General features: G+C 38.3%; 1 long non-coding RNA gene across 1 annotated transcript in view; it reads right to left on the reverse strand.

Annotated features, from left to right (window-relative positions):
- Window positions 1-15,866, reverse strand: part of LOC148128279 (uncharacterized) — an 88,380-nt gene that overhangs the window by 39,064 nt on the left and 33,450 nt on the right. The window contains exons 5-6 of the long non-coding RNA XR_015741186.1: window positions 11,861-12,097; window positions 7,369-7,409 (exon numbers count right to left, since the gene is read on the reverse strand). This is a non-coding gene — a long non-coding RNA (uncharacterized LOC148128279). The remainder of the gene's footprint in view (window positions 1-7,368; window positions 7,410-11,860; window positions 12,098-15,866) is intronic.

Raw genomic sequence — 15,866 nt, forward strand, 5'->3', positions numbered from 1 at the left:
ACACTAACAGAGCCGCAAACAAGCAATTCTGAAGTTCTTAAGTACTGAAGACTTTTATAAATATGGTTGTCATTATGGATGCCTCTTATCTTATGCCTATATTTTAAGAGCACCGAAGACCAAATGAACATCAATCATCTATATTGTTTAATAAAAATGAGCTGGTTCGTGTGACACGCCAAGCTTTAGTGGGATTACACTTGGCAAGATGTTCCTCTCAGGCCTGAGGAGGCAGCTTTCAGTCACCAAGAGCTCCACCTAAGATTCAGCAGGAGACTGAAGACCACACGGAAGCGGAAGTTAAATGTAATTTTTAATTGTGGTATAAATGTACCTGTTTTAGCTTGTATTCAAAATAATAGGAAGCTATATTATTTATTTTTTTTGAATTTATTTGTCAAAAGTTGGTACTGCCCATGTCAATTCTAGAATCACTTTTGTTTTCAACTAAAGGAAAATACTGGGACTATAATGTTCTATACTTTAGGTCAGGGGTGTCAAACTCGTGGCATCACATTGTCATCATATGATGTATCACAACTTTCCCCCCCTTCTCTAAACTGGGGGTAGGCATGGCCAGTGTGTGATGCATCTGGCCCATGAGCCATGAGTTTGACAACCCTACTTTAGGTTAAGTTGTGGTTATCTTATATTTACCATCTGTTTTTGGCTTCTCTAACTGCTTCCTAAAAATAACTAGTAATAAACAATAAATCACACATCAGATTCTCATCTGAATATTTTGCATCATCCCCTCCCATGATGCATCCTACAGCCCCTCTCTGCCCAGGGCACAAACAGACATAAATGCTTGCCACACCTGGATTGGGTATCATAGGACACTATGACCCCCAAGTGCTGCCCCAGACATGTTTGTCATCCCTGGATTGGGCATCATAGGAAACCAATCCAGATCTCTCACCCCAAGGAGAAATTAAATTCTTTAAAAACCTGGAATTAGAGAGATCTTATCATTTGAACAGATACCAGATTGAAAATGTTTCTTCCTTAACAAAGCATGAAAATGTTTATTAAGAACACAGGGTTGAGGCTCAAACAGTAGTTGACTTTGTTGTTGCAGAAAAACAGATAATGTTTTTCCTGCTTTCTGAACACTAACATAATTCATCCATGCAAGTTGGAGGTCTTGTTTATCTGTATCTCCAGATTGGTGGCTGAAAGTTGATTACTCCCAGAATAAAGCTGAAAATAAACATGTATCATGGGACTGATTTTGTGAAAGCAGAAGAGATGGCTGAGTTCACTTTGGTTTGGCTTTTTTGTAATTGCCCTTGTTGTCTTAATTTTGAAAAGCAAAACTCAACACTGCTGGATCCAAGAGCCTTAAGTTAAGGAAATTTCAAATGGTTCTTTGCCACCAGGTTAAAAACTGTTCCATGGTTTTCTACTCCTGGAGAGTGCTGCGGAGTTGAATTGATTAATTTCTGACTCAGCTACAGCATGATTGAAATTGCAGTGGTGTTTTTCTTTTCTTTTACAACATACTAAAATGTGGCAACTTTATGGAGCCCAGTTGTGATCTATTTTCTCATTACAGATTAACTCCTACCTCAGGAAGCATCCTAGTATTTGAATTGCAATCATCATAGTAAATCTTTCACAAGGAATATTAACTCAATAGCCTTCAGGTGCAACTACTCAATGTTGTGTGTCTGGTTGTTTTCACAATATGTATTGAAAATATGGAAAGGCGGTGCAAGCCATCACCCTTTTTGTTTATGCTCTGGGAGCTACAACAGCTTAAAATGAGGTAATGCCTGATATCCCTTGTTTTTTGTTCATAGCATTTTGAAGTTGACAGGGGGTCAACTTTAAACTGTTTCTGAGTTCTGAGGGGGGAAAAACGGAGACAATACTGAATGGGAATTTTGTTGCGGCTAGTTTACCACCCATAGATTTCAATTAAATTGAAACCGTCATGGCTGCACAAAGAACTCTCTGATAAACTGAAAAACAAAAAGGACAAGTATAAAAGGTGGAAAGAGAGGCACCTAACTAAGGCAGAATATCAGCAAATAGCCCAAATCTGCAAAGATGAAGTCAGGAAAGCAAAGGCTCCAGAAGTGGTATGTTACAGGTTCAGATCAATTTGGCCCAACCGGTAGTAAAAAAAAAAAAAAAAAGCCTCCAATGATCAGCTGAGAGGAGGGAAAAAAGCCTGCTACATCAGCTGAGAGGAGAAAGAAGAGAAAGGAGCAGGATTGGCACTCCCACCCACCCCTGCTCTTTTCTCTTCTTTATCCTCTCAGCTGATTGGTGCTGCAGGCCTCAGCTGGTGTGGGGAAAGTTGCACACATACATTAGGGGTGCAAGCATTAGGGGTGTGTGCGTGCAATCACCGAACCACTAGTGGACAAGATAGGATCTCACTCGAGTGAGATTCAACCGGTGTTACTACCACTTCGGTGAGAGTGTGTTTTGCGGAAAAAAAGTCAAGAAAATAATAGGTCTGTTAATAAAAGAAAATGGCCACAAGGTGACAAGCAGCAGGGAGAAAGCAGAACTGCTGAACACATTTTTTGCATCTGTCTTTACACGAAAGGAAAAAAACAGTCCAAACTACCATGGATCTAAGAAAACTACAGACCTATCAGTCTGACAGCAATACCATGGAAGATCCTGGAAAAGATAATCAAGCAATAAATCTGCAAACACTTAGAGGCAAACAAAGTCATAACCAGAAGCCAACATAGTTTTGTGAAAAACAGATCATGCCAGACAAATCTTATTACATTTTTGACAATGTGACAACATTAGTGAATCAGAGAAATGCTATGGATATAATTTACTCCAACTTTAGTAAAGCATTTTATAAAGTAGATCACAACCTACTACTTGACAAGATACAAAAATGTAGGTTAGAAAGCATCACTTCCAACAAATTCATAACTGACCAACCACACTATAGTCCTTAATGGAACTATATCTACATGGAGGGGTATGCAGTGAAGTACCCCAAGACTCTATTTTAGGCGCAATACTCTTCAATATCTTCATCAGTGATTTAAATAGAGGGAGAGAAGGGAAACTCATCAAATTTGCAGAGAACACCAAGCTGTCAGGAATAGCCAACGCACAAGAAGATAGGCTCAAAATACAGAAGGGATTCGGCAGACTTGAACATTGAGCCCTATCTAACAAAATGAAATTCAGTAGCGAGAAAAATAAGATTCTACATTTAGGCAAGAATAACGAAATGCACAGGTATAGAATAAATGGTACCTAGCTTAATAGTAGTAACTGCAAGAGGGATCTTGGAATCCTAGTGGACAATCACTTACTGTAGCTATGAGCCAGCATTATGCTGCAGCTGCCAAAAAAGCCAACACAGTACTAGGCTGCATTAACAGAGGGATAGAATCAAGATCACGTGACGTATTTAGTACCACTTTATAATGCCTTGGCAAGACCACATTTGGAATACTATATCCAGTTTTGGTCACCACAACACAGTGCAGAGAAGAGCAAGAGGACTTGAGGCTAAAACATATGAATGGTTGAAGGACTTGGGTATGTCTTGCACAAAAGTCATGCACCTAATGAAAAGAAGGGTAGGGATGACATGATAATAGTGTTTCAATATCTAAGGGGCTGCCACAAAGAAGAGGGAGTCAAGCAATTGTGATATTCAATTTTTTTTTGCTACCGATTCTGTGGATGTGGCTTGGTGGGTGTGGTTTGGTGGGCATGGCAGGGGAAGGATACTGTAAAAAAAAACCTTTCCACCACACTCCAGGGGAATGATACTGTAAAATCCCTATTTCCTCCCCACCCCACTAACCTGCTTACCAGCTCCATTCATCTGTGCAGGGCAACAAAAGAAGACCCAGCTGATTAGCTGGGACTCCGATCAGCTGGAACTCAGGAAGCAGAGAATAGATGGGGCGGGGCCAACCAGAGGTGGTATTTACAGTTCTCTGAACTACTCAAAATTTTTGCTACTGGTTCTCCAGAACCTGTCAGAACTGGCTGAATACCACCTCTGGAGTCAAGCTATTCTCCAAAGCACCTGAGGGTAGGACAAGAAACAATGGATGGAAACTAATCAAGGAAAGAAGCAACCTAGAACTAAGGAGAAATTTCCTGACAGTTAGAACAATTAATCAGTGGAACAACTTGCCTCCAAAAGTTGTGAGTATTCCAACACTGGAGGTTTTTAAGAAGAGATGGGACAACAATTTGTCTCAAATGGTTATAGGGTTTCCTGCTTGAGCAGAGGATTGGACTAGAAGACCTCCAAGGCCCCCTCCAACTCTGTTATTCTGGAATTGAAACAGAACTAAGAGAACTTTCTATGTATTCCAACTCAGAAGACCACTATGGGTCCTCATTCTCTCTCAATCATCCAAGGCAAAGCAAACCGGAAAACCAAAGTCATGCACCTAATACTACTTTTATTATAACTTTATAGTAGCAGAATCTAACATTTCTAAATGCACTTCCCCTCTCCTTCCATTTATCTTTGTGAGAACTAAGAAGAGTCTTTTTTGAAATCTGAGAAAAAAGAAAAAGAACAAGAAGAACAAGAAGCCAAACAGAACAGCGATGGTTTAAAAACGTGGTCCAGATTAAATAATGTTTTAATGATATGATGACATAGGCTTATCTAACTTCAGGGAAGACTCTTGTGATCAACATAACTTCTAATAAATGGGTAATTACCAAGCAAGTCAATATGGGCTGCTCCTGCAGTAGTTCTGGTCTTCTCCAGTCCCATGGCATCAGCATATTTGGATGGATGAATCAGCTTTTTTCTGCTTCTGTTCTGCACCATTTTATTCAAAACCAGAGAAAGCTGGAATTTTTTTTTCAGTGCTGAGCTTTGCAGGCAAATCATTTTTTATTGGCTTTGCTCTTGCTTCACAATGCTTCCTGGAGTCAAGTGAAATGTGACTTCCAAGTCTCCACTGCAGCTTACCCATGCCAAGAAAAGAAAAGGAGAACGCAAAGGGAGGACACAAAGGGGACCAACAGAATAAACCAGGTAGTAAGAGACCAAAGTTCTGACTGAGGTAACCAGTCAGCACTGGAAAACAATCTTCCTTCTCTTCCTCCCCATGATGGCAGCTCTCCCAGAACCACGTATTTCATCCTCCGTGCCCATCCATGCATAGCTCTATGGCTGAATGCTTGGCAATGGCTCCATGCCCAGTTGCATGGTAGTGGTTCCATGGCTTCAAGCTAGGCTAATTTCCTTTCCTTCATGGCTGTTCCCCATTCTGAGCCAGCTGGTTGCAAGACTCTCAGAGTTTCTAGTAAAGCTTTAAATACCAACCAAGTGGAATGTGTAATATTCTTATCAGGCTATCCATTGGGAGGGATGTGTGTGTGTGTGTGTGTAGAGAGGCTTAAAAAAAAATCAAGATGCAACCAGTATGCAAGCAAAGCCCTTCCCTTTTTTGCATGCATTAAGACAGACTTCAATCACAGAGTTGTAGCCTCCATTTCCCCTTTTTAAAACATTCTCATGGATATCCCCAGTTCTTGCCATATTAGTCATTGGACTGGGTTCTTTCTCTCTTATGTTTTAGAATGCAGAGATGTCCTTTAAAGAAAGTATTTAACAGCTATTAGATAAACACCAGTTTAGCCCTGAAAGAGAGTGGGGTTACATGGGCTATCCTTGAAAAGTATCCGAAGCTTCAATTGATTCAAAATGCAGTGGCCCGCATACTTTTGTGCAACAACTGTCATCTCTCCTGTCAATTTGCCAATTTGCTACTGGGTCCAATGCAAGGTGTTTGTGGTCATCTTCAAAGCCCTAATGGCTTGGGACCAGGTTACTTGAAGGACTCCTCTTTTCCCAGGCACATCGACTGACCCACCAGAGTGGGGAGGCAAGAATGCTATGGGTCCCTTCCATTTAAGAAGTCCATCTTGCAGGACCAAGAAGAAAGGCCTTCTCCATGGTGGCTCCCTCCCTGTGGAACATCATCCTTACAGAGATAAGATTGCCACTTTGAACTATTTCCCAAGCTCCTGAAGACCTAGTTTTGCCAATGAGTCTGAGGAGCCCAGAATGGGATGGAGTCTATCAAATGTCTTATTTGACTGGGAGGTGGGGAGTTATTGCTTTCTATAGTTTTTTTTTATATTGGGTTTTTATCCTGATAAGTGGCCTGGAGTCACTGAGATCAAATTGGGTAGCCATTTAAATTTTCTTCAGTACTTAAATAAAATGTTGAAAAGGGAACCTTTCTCCCTCTGTAATGCAGAAATGGATAGGGTAAGCATTCTGGCATGCTATCTAGGCAGAGACATCACTATTTCTTTTTTTTCAGCTCTGGCCATAGTAAACCAAGGGTAAACATGGCTGAGTTACAGTGCCAGGAACAAACCTACACATCTCCTTCGAATTGGTTTGTCTTTCTTCAAGAAGACAGACATTTGTTAACCATTCTTTTGCAAGGCCAGAGATCCACTGAAGTTGTGTTAAGATTCATGTTTATTCTTAATCCACTCCATACATGTCTTTCTAAGACTGCTGTCAGAAGCTGTGCTGCTGCTTAGAGCTTAGCCATAAAATGCAGCACAATAAATAATGAATTAGACCAGCTGACGTCTTCCAGTAAACTCCACACCGTCTGCTAGTGTTTTCATCCCATAAAATTACCCTGAGCTCAGACATTCTGCAGCATTTATTGTAAGACAAAAAGAGAATTTCACAGCCCACTGTTTGTGCTCCACTGCAGCAGAATGTCCTAAAAACTGAGATCGGCAGTGCAAGAAGGGGAAGAATTCATACAAAAGAAGTACTTGGTAAAAAGCATCTTTCAATTTTCAATAGCGTTTTGAGTATTTGTTCTTATTATGTTTATATCATTTCCAACATTCTTGGTGCCATATTTCTGTCTTCTCAAACCTGAACCTTTTAATAAACCTAGAAACTCCTATGACTGATCTTTCAGATCATTTTCATTTAAAAAAAAAACCCTTATGCTCTTCTTCTGAGCTGCAGTCTCTCCCCTTGTTTATTGTAGCTTCATAGTCCTTTGCCTTATTTAAAAAAAAAAAATCACTGGCTTCTTCTTATTGGTTGTACTGATCCACATGATTCTGCTGATGCCATCCCGGGCTATAGGTGGTGTGATGATGCTGCACATGCTCAGAGACAAATCACATAATTGCCGGCAGCCAATGGGATGAAAGTGCAGCTGGGACAAATGAAGCCAAGGTCAGTGGTGGGGAGAGAGAAGAGGAAAAGGAATGAAATCAAGAAGAAAAAACATCCAAGGGGCTATCAGCGTTCAGGAGGTTAATAATTTTAATGTTCAGTTCTTTGGAGACATCATTTGCTCATTTCAATATTACGCAGTCAGGCAGCGACATAAAAGAAGAAATACATACCCGTCTTTAATTATTTTGTCTGTTGTAGTTAAATGCACTGCCTGAAAATTAAAACAGCGTAAAAACATTGCCATCAGTTTAACCTTCATGTTTATTGAACACCCCCCCACCCCAAGATCTTATTCTTTGTCATGACCATCACATACAGTCATATAATGAAACTTCTCCCAACCTGGCACACTTTTGATGTGTTGCTGGCATCCAAATTTCCAAGGTTAGGATAGTTGCCTGTATGGGGAACTTATTATGGATAAAACAATTATCACTTTGCCAACCTCTGGACACCTTCAGAGAGTGATGTTAACATGAAATCCACCTGTCCTTCAGCCAAGAGAAGTTTATATCAGTCTAATATTTGCTGCTCCAAATGTTGTCCTATTCTGGCTCAGTATTATTATTACCTTTATTGTCAGAGTACAACATGTGTACAATGAGATTGGCTGAGCCTCCCTTTGTGCAGCCCTCCCCACAACACAACTCACAGTGAGGACACTGTGTACCTGACCCAGACCCAATCTTATTACACAATGCGGCGGCCCTGCAAATCTGTCATATTATGTTGACATGAAGTTATTTTCCATTCACAGCCCATGGGTAGAAACTGTTCTTCAGCCTGTTGGTGCGACTAGCTATGCTTCTATACCTCCTACCCGATGGTAGGAGAGTGAAGAAGTGCTGACTGGGATGTGAGTCGCCCCTAAGAATTTTCCTCACTCTTCTAAGGCAGCGAGCCCTAGCGATGTCATCTAGTGGTATCAGGGAACAGCCCACGATGTTTTGTGCTGTGCTCACCACCCTCTGTAATGTCTTTCTATATGCGGCTGTCAAGCCAGCATACCACACCATAATCTAATATGTGAGGACGCTTTCTATTGTGGACCGGTAAAAGGAGGTCATCAGCCATTGCTCCACTTTATTCTTTCACAAGAACACTGGAGGAAATTGAGTCTCTGTTGGGCCTTTCTGGCTACCTGGGTTGTGTTGATTTTCCAGGTAAGATCTTTGCTGAGGTAGACTCCTAGGAATTTAAAGGAGGAAACTCTCTCTACACAGCCCCCCTCAAATAATGAGGCTGGTAAGTGTTACTGCCCTTACATAGCACAAATTAAGGAAAGCAGTTTGTGCATTTCCTGGCATGGTTGTACCTCACACCAAAGTTCACTTGAAACAAGAATCACACAATCTTTTTTGTAAATTTGGGGAGATGTTGGAAGAAGAATTTTGACTTCTTCCTAGACTTCTTACATGCATGGGAGAACAAAGTCCTGCACCAAAATGTTGATTATACTACTTGTGAATGGTAACTAAATTGTCATAATGAACTAAAAGGCAAAGAAGGAAAAGTAGTGGATTTATAGGAGTTAAGTTTCTGTTTCATAAGAGACCCATCTCAACAGCTACATGTAGTTTGCAAGTCACTCTTCTTGTTCAGTTCTTGTTACATATTGTATCAGGACATAACCTCGGTGTCAGTGCCCTCAAGCCCTTTTTATTATTATTATTACATTAAAAAATATATTTTCGCCCTGTGTTCTGCTATGCACAAAGTGAAAAGTAGGTTTGTTCATCCTGTATATTATTATTGCTAGTATTATCAGTATTTCTATGCATATATGAAAAGGAATAGATTTCCATATCTCTCCAAATAGGGAGAGATCTAAATAGAAACATCTGTAAAATTCCAGAGTCTAGTAATCATAAATTGAAATTGAAAAAACATCTATAATTTCCAATCTCTTATAAAATCAGACTGATTTATTTTGTTTCAACAATACATTACTTCCACCAAAAATGTCATCGTTGTACTAAACACTGAATGTTCAACTATGTGTGCATGATATTCATCAGTAACACAAAATATGTAATAGGAAACATTTATTGTGCACAGGAAATTTCAATTCTAAAACTATTAAACATATACCTTATTTTTAGGAGAAGCTCTACACCAAAAGTGCCTGTCGGATAACTTTCATTTTTAAAAATATTGATCAGTTTTGGACCCTAACATGACTATTTCAGTACCGTTTCCTTCTGAATAATAGTGACCCATATTAATTGCCTTCATCTTTGTCTCCATTGCTTGTTTTATCTTTATTTGTGACTAGAGAGTAACTGAAACATGGAAGATACTTCAAAAACTTCTTGAATTATAACTGAGATAGATCCACTTCTCCAGTAGAAAACTCAGCTGACATCAAAGTACAGCATTCTCTCACCAATTGCAAAATTTTATAAAGCTTCAAAAGAGTTATGTAGAGTGAAAATTCATCAAGGAAATGAAGGATGTAAAAGTATATGACAGAAAACTATCATGATTAAAATGCCAGATTATTATGTGCAAATGAGAAAATATGAAAGGTGATGAGGAAGACGGAGACTATACATTAAATTAAATTCACTACACATCTTTCTTTGCCTTTTTTTTTTCCAAAAAGTTTTTTATTTTTTACACATCTTTCTTTGTCTGGAAGGGGGAAATGGTTGCGTTAGTCTAACATATTTGACAATATTGTAGGATTAAGAAGATACTGCTGTGTTCCCAGAAAATTATGGCCAACTGCTTAACACAATATTGTAATACAATTGCAGCATTTGCACAAGCAAGCTAAATATCAAAGTGCATATAATTCAGTGCAAAGGCATTGAACTCCTGCCAAAACAATATTTAAAACCACGTCTTGCTGAAAATAACATCTTCTAAGAAAAAAAATCTATCTTAATAAGAAACCCTTAACATACGCAAAATGTTTAGGTGCAAGTTATATGTCTGTTGATTAGCAGAGTTTTGATTTGGCCATAATTATGAGTAACTTTCAACAATTGTTATCTGCAGATATCAAACTGCATGGACATGAAACTATGTAATTTTGTTGAAAGGTGGGAAATGAATGACTACTGAACACATACTGAACACAATTCATGAGAGTACTGTGTGCAATGTACTCTTAATTTTTGTATTAGATTCATAACCCACCTGTCTCCTCTGATGGATTACTGAATTTAATCATTTTCTGGAATCTCCCAATACGTTGAACCAAAAATGAACTAAATAGGATGAATTTACCTGATACACTAAGCTGCAGAAATCCTAAACCAAATGCAAACTTTATGACTTAAACATAATTCAGTGTGTTCTGTGAATGTCTGCTTTCCTGAGATCATAAACTACCGGTAACCATTTATTCTCATTCAAACTTTTATTGTTAAGGACATTACTTTGAGTCCCGTGATTATACATTTTCAGTATATATCACTTTATTTCGTTACTCCTCATTGAGGATGCCTATATCCAGGAGTGGGCTGCTGGGGGTTTGTAAGGGTTCAGGAGAGCCCCTAGCTAAGATTCTGTGCGGTATTAATTGGAGAACCCCCAAATCCCACTCCTGGCTGGCCCCACCCTGCCCCTCCCAGGAATCCCCATGCAGCCCATTTTGGATGCAGTTGAGTGCAGGGTGTGCATGGAGGCTTGGGGAGGGTGAAAAATGGGCCTCCTGGAAGTTCAGGAAGGCTAGAAATGGGCCCGTTTTCAGCTTCCAGAGAGCCTCCAGAGTCCGGGGTGGCTGTTTTCACTCTCCCAGAGGCTTAAGGAAAACCTCTGGAGCCCGAGGAGGACAAAAAACGCCTCCCCTCCCCCAGCCTGGTGCAGGAGGCCATCAGACACCATGGCCACGCCCACCCAACAACTGGGTATAGAACCCTTTGCTAACATTTTTTGAAGCCCATCCCTGCCTATATCCATGATTAAAAAATTAGGATGCATGCAACATGTGCCATTTGTCTCCATAGCATAAACATGGAACAGTTCTTCTCCATAACAAAACAAAGGGTGATAAAAACATGTTCTTTTCTCAGTTCCCTTGCTCTGGGGGGGAAAAACAACAACAATCCTCAAGCAGAAAAGTTTCTCTGGAGCCAGAAGTGAAATTAAAGAGGAAAAAGGAAGAGTGGGAAAACATAGAGGAGGACTCAAGGCTAAGATGATAAGATGATAGGAGCACATCTATAGAGTTTCCATCTGGAAGGAATAAAAATAGTGTCCACATGGCATACTTCTAGTACATAATGCAGAAAACAAAACAAAAAGGGTTTTGGTTGAGGCAGATCAAGAGAAGGGTCAAAAGCTTGCATCATGGCAATACAAGAATTCTGTAATCATTTCCCAGCAAGAATTACACCATAATGCTTATTACCATCTGTCAAAGAATCTTATTCCATAATGTCCTTTTAAATGACAGTTCTGATATCTCCGCTATGTATACCAATTGAGTTAAAGGGGGAGGGGGGGAGAGACAAAGAAAGCAAGAGGCATACAGGGAGAAAGCAACCTACAACCAGCAATAACAGCTATAAATCTATGCCAGAAATTTTACAGTAGATGTTACTCGAGGGCAACCTGGCAAATAATTATGCCTTTCATTGTGAATATAATTGCATTATCTTGTAGAAACCAAATGCTGTTTTAGAATCAAATGCTTTCAATAATCACACTCACATGTTTGAGCCAGAATGTTCCAAAACAATACAGTCCTGGGGTTGATGTGCTTCAAATAAGAAACGGTCTCTGTTCTCAGTATAAAGATTAGGAGCAACTACCAATCTGTAAATCATGTTTTCAATATAGAATCTTCAGTTAATATGCTTTTCTGATCATGTTTCATGACGATCAATAAATAGTCATTATTTTCAAAGTAATGGTAATTTCTAGTTGCAGTCCAAGTTCTTTGTTTTCCTACAAGAATTGAATAAACAACATGGTTATCAGAATCCTAGTCATGAAATGAATGAGACACTAAAAGATATATCTAATGATGTATTCATTGTTGCACAAAGACTGCTTAAAAATACATTCTGGACTGACACCTTTCTATAACACTAATTTATAGGCTCTTATAGCACCATACAACTATCACTGTGTCAATATATTGGTAATGAAGATAGGCTTTATGCTGTCATGTCTGGCTGATACTATGGAACCCTATAAATCACAATAGTAGAAAAGTGTCAAGAAATCACTATAGTTATTATGGACTTAGTTCATGCTATCAATGTGAAAGGCAAAAGTAAGCGCATAGTTGAGAAATGCTAAATTGTGAGAGAGGTTTTTCTTGGTTACTATTTACATTCATCCAACCATAACTATGTAGCTATAAAGCTTGACTAAATCTGATTTTCCGTAGCGACAGTACATTATAATTTGCTGCAATGTGTTCTTTAAGCATAACAGAACACAAATGAAATACTAAGCGGAAGTGTCCATCAGGAAATGTGTAACAAGAAGTATTCCATCTGTATTATTCTTTAAATAATGTAGCAGTGGCTTAGGTTTTTCATCTCTGTGGATATTTTGTAGAGGGTATAACAAGGTCCTAATTAGGGAACAGCTATCATGTAATCTTGCTTTTCTTTCATTTCAGAAGCTCTTCAATTTTCATAGATGTGCAATTATTTTTAGGAGTGGAAATTGTAATTTGATTTCAAGTAAAGCCCACTTAGGTTTTGTGTTTATTAGAAAGATACAGCAAGAGTGTATTATTAGGTGGGCTATATCAGAATTCTTTTTCTCTTCATCTTGGAGACTAAGTAACAGACAGCACTATATGTAACACAATCGCGGATTTCTGTCTGTCACCGAAGAGACTTCAAACCGAAAAATAAGTATAATACTGGAAAGCAACAGAAAGGGGGAATACAGAAAAGAGAAATAGAGGTAGAGAAGCAAGGGGGTAAAGGGGGGAGAGAGAAGAAGAGAGGGAAGAAGGAAAGGAAAAGAAGTTACAAAGGACTGGAACAAGATATAGAGAAACAGGACCTATTTAGAGATAATGGGTGAAAATTTAACTGAAAAAGGGATTCTGTAAAGGTACATAAGATTGTATTGTTATATTAGTAATAGAAATAACTTTAGAAAATTGGAAACAACGTATGATTAAAATGAGGAATAAAATAGTTAGTGTAATTTAGTGAAATGTTTGTTAATAAAATAAGTGAAATAAAATAAATGAGAAAATTGAATTAGGAAGGAACGGGAACATCTTAATTAGTTAATGTTTTATAAAATATAAATGAAGAGTGGGGGGAATTAATTATGGAAAGCTTATAATTGTTCCCATAGAAGTATGATATTTAATTGAAAAGTAATGGTAAAGAAGTTAAGATTTTAATGAATATTAATATTAATGATAGAATTGAATTGGAATGGAATGTGTTGTTTTAATTACATACATTTATAGTTTTTTCTTTTTCTAAGAATATAGTGTGTATTTTAAGAATGTACCAAGCAGAATCTGAATGGAAGTTATGTATTATATTGAATGTTATAATTTTATGGTATGTATTGAAGCCTAAATAAGAGTTAAATGGATAAACTTAAAAGGGCTTGGGCGACAGACAGAAATCCACGATTGTGCGTGGTTTGTCTGGGCTTTGGGGCTAAGCCACCCTGTAGAGGTGGTGAAGCCGGCTGGTTTTGGGGCTAAGCCACCCTGTAGAGGTGGTGAAGAGGGGGGAGACCACCAGCAGGGTTGAGGATCTCTCCTCCTCAGCTGGCCATTACTCCCTTTCCCGAAGGTGGTTGTAGCGGTGGTCAGAAATCACCACCACAAAGGAGAACTCGACCAGAAAAGAATGTGCAGGAGGAAGATAAGAAGTGAAAGTTTTGGCTGACTGGGTTAAATTGTAAAAGCAACAACTAAGGTACCCTGGAATTTAAACTTACAAAAAATAACATTGCTCCCAAAGAAGAGTCGGAAGTAGCGAAGGAAAGTGAAAAGGGAAAGGTTTGGTTTTTTCTTTTCTTCTCTTCCCTTCCCTATACTGATAACTAAGAGATTTAAATAAGAAATCAGAAAAATCCGCTTTGACATCAACAGGCAATTAAGCTGAAAATAAAACAAAATGTCAAAGGGATAATAAAGATTTCTGGACACTAAAAAAAAATTTTCATATGCAGGAAGGGAGAGAAAAAGAATAAGGGCAGGATCTGGAAGAGGGAGGAGACTGCCTGGAATTAAAAAGAATCTACAGTAAAACTTCAATAAGACTTCTAAAAGATACATTTTAACTGAAACTTTGTAACTAAACAGTAAAGAAAACAGAAACTGAAAAAAAAAGAGCAAAAAGAAACAACCTGCGTGTGTTTGGATTATTTGGTGATCTTTGGATTCTTGGTTATTACATTTGAATGACTAAAATTAATTGGGTGGTTGTTTAAAAATGTATACAATGGCATCACTTCTAGATGAATTGAAAATGGAGCTTTAAAAGTACAAAGAAGATGCACAAGAAGGGAAGGGTTCTTTTGGCTTCGTTATTCAATTCTTAGAAATGGAGATTTGGAACCATGAAAAACAACAAGAAATGTCTGCAAAACAAGAAGACTGGGACAAAGAAGAAGCCATCTTTAATGAACAAGTAATTTTATGTGGGGAAGAAAAAGGAAAGCGGGGAAAGAGAATGGAGAATTTAAGACTTAAAAAAACAACCAAAGAAAATAAAAATAATTCGAATAATATAACCATACTATCTTATGTACCTTTGCAGAATCCCTTTTTCCATTAAATTTTCACCCATTATTTCTAAATAGGGCCTGGTTCTCTATATTTTGTTTCTGTCCTTTATAACTTCTTTTCCTTTCTTTCTTCCCTCTCATCTTCTCCCTCCCCTTTTTACCCCCTTGTCTCTCTACTTCTAATTCTCTCTTCTGCTTTTCCCTCTTCTGTTGCTTTCTGATTTTATACTTATTTTTCACTCTATTTGGGGGGGGGGTGTTTTTCCCAATCTTAAACTTTCCATTCTCTTTCCCCCCTTTCCTTTTTTCCCCCCACCTAAGATTACTTGTTCATTAAAGATGGCTTCTTTTTTTGCAATCTTCTTGTTCTGCAGGCATTTCTTGTTGTTTCTCATAGTTCCAAATCTCCATTTCTAAGACACGAAATACGAAGCCAAAAGAACCTCTCCCTTCTTGTGCATCTTCTTTGTACTTTTTAAGTTCCATTTTCAGTTCTTCTAAAAGTGGAGCCATTTTAAACAGTTTTAAACAACCACCCAATTGATTTTAGTCATTCAAATACAATAACCAAAAATCCAGAGATCATCAAGTAATCCAAATAGTCCCAAGCTATTCTTCTTATTTCTTTTTCCACTTTGTCTTCCTGGGGTTTTTGTTGTGATGTTTCAGTTAAAATGTATCTTTTGGAAGTCTTGTTGAGATTTTGCTGTAAGTTCTTTTTAATTCCAGGCAGTCTCCTCCCTTCCAGATCTTCCCTTTTATTCTTTTTCCCTCCTTTCCTGTTTTCAAAAGCTTTTGATTATCCAAAAATCTTTATTATCCCTTTGATTTTTTATTTTCAGCATTAAATGCCTATTAATGTCAAAATGGATTTTTTTCCAATTTCTTGCTTAAGTCTCTTAGCTGTCAATATAGGAAAAGGAGAAAAAAACCCAAATCTTTTCTCTTTTCTCTCTCCTTCGCAGCTTAAAAATCTTCTTGGGGAACAATG

The sequence above is a fragment of the Pseudonaja textilis genome, chromosome 1 (assembly GCF_049901715.1).
Source record: "Pseudonaja textilis isolate UNSWEBS1 chromosome 1, rPseTex1.2, whole genome shotgun sequence".
Classification (NCBI taxonomy): domain Eukaryota; kingdom Metazoa; phylum Chordata; class Lepidosauria; order Squamata; family Elapidae; genus Pseudonaja; species Pseudonaja textilis.